This window comes from Cynoglossus semilaevis, chromosome 2, assembly GCF_000523025.1.
Source record: "Cynoglossus semilaevis isolate Cse_v1.0 chromosome 2, Cse_v1.0, whole genome shotgun sequence".
NCBI classification, from domain to species: Eukaryota; Metazoa; Chordata; class Actinopteri; order Pleuronectiformes; family Cynoglossidae; genus Cynoglossus; species Cynoglossus semilaevis.
This window is the reverse complement of record NC_024308.1, coordinates 8,012,724-8,013,028: the sequence shown is the minus strand read 5'-3', so window position 1 is coordinate 8,013,028 and position 305 is coordinate 8,012,724. Positions and strand designations below refer to the sequence as shown.

The following is a 305-nucleotide window of genomic DNA, read 5'->3' as shown; positions in this document are numbered from 1 at the left end:
TCCTCTTTGTCTTTCTTGTCTTTCTCCTCTTTGTCTTTCTTCTCTTTGTCTTTATCTTCTTTGTGTTTCTTGTCTTTGTCCTCTTTGTCTTTTTTGTCTTTATCCTCTTTGTCTTTCTTGTCTTTATCCTCTTTGTCCTTCTTATCTTTATCCTCTTTGTCTTTCTTATCTTTATCCTCCTTGTCCTTCTTATACTTATCCTCTTTGTCCTTCTTATCCTTATCCTCTTTGTCTTTTTTGTCTTTATCCTCTTTGTCTTTCTTATATTTATCTTCTTTGTCTTTCTTATCTTTATCCTCTTTGTC

At 32.5% G+C, this 305-nt stretch overlaps 1 protein-coding gene across 1 annotated transcript in view; it reads right to left on the bottom strand.

Moving 5' to 3' along the window:
- Positions 1-305, bottom strand: part of LOC103396614 (protein starmaker) — a 6,229-nt gene that overhangs the window by 4,822 nt on the left and 1,102 nt on the right. The window lies entirely within an intron of this gene.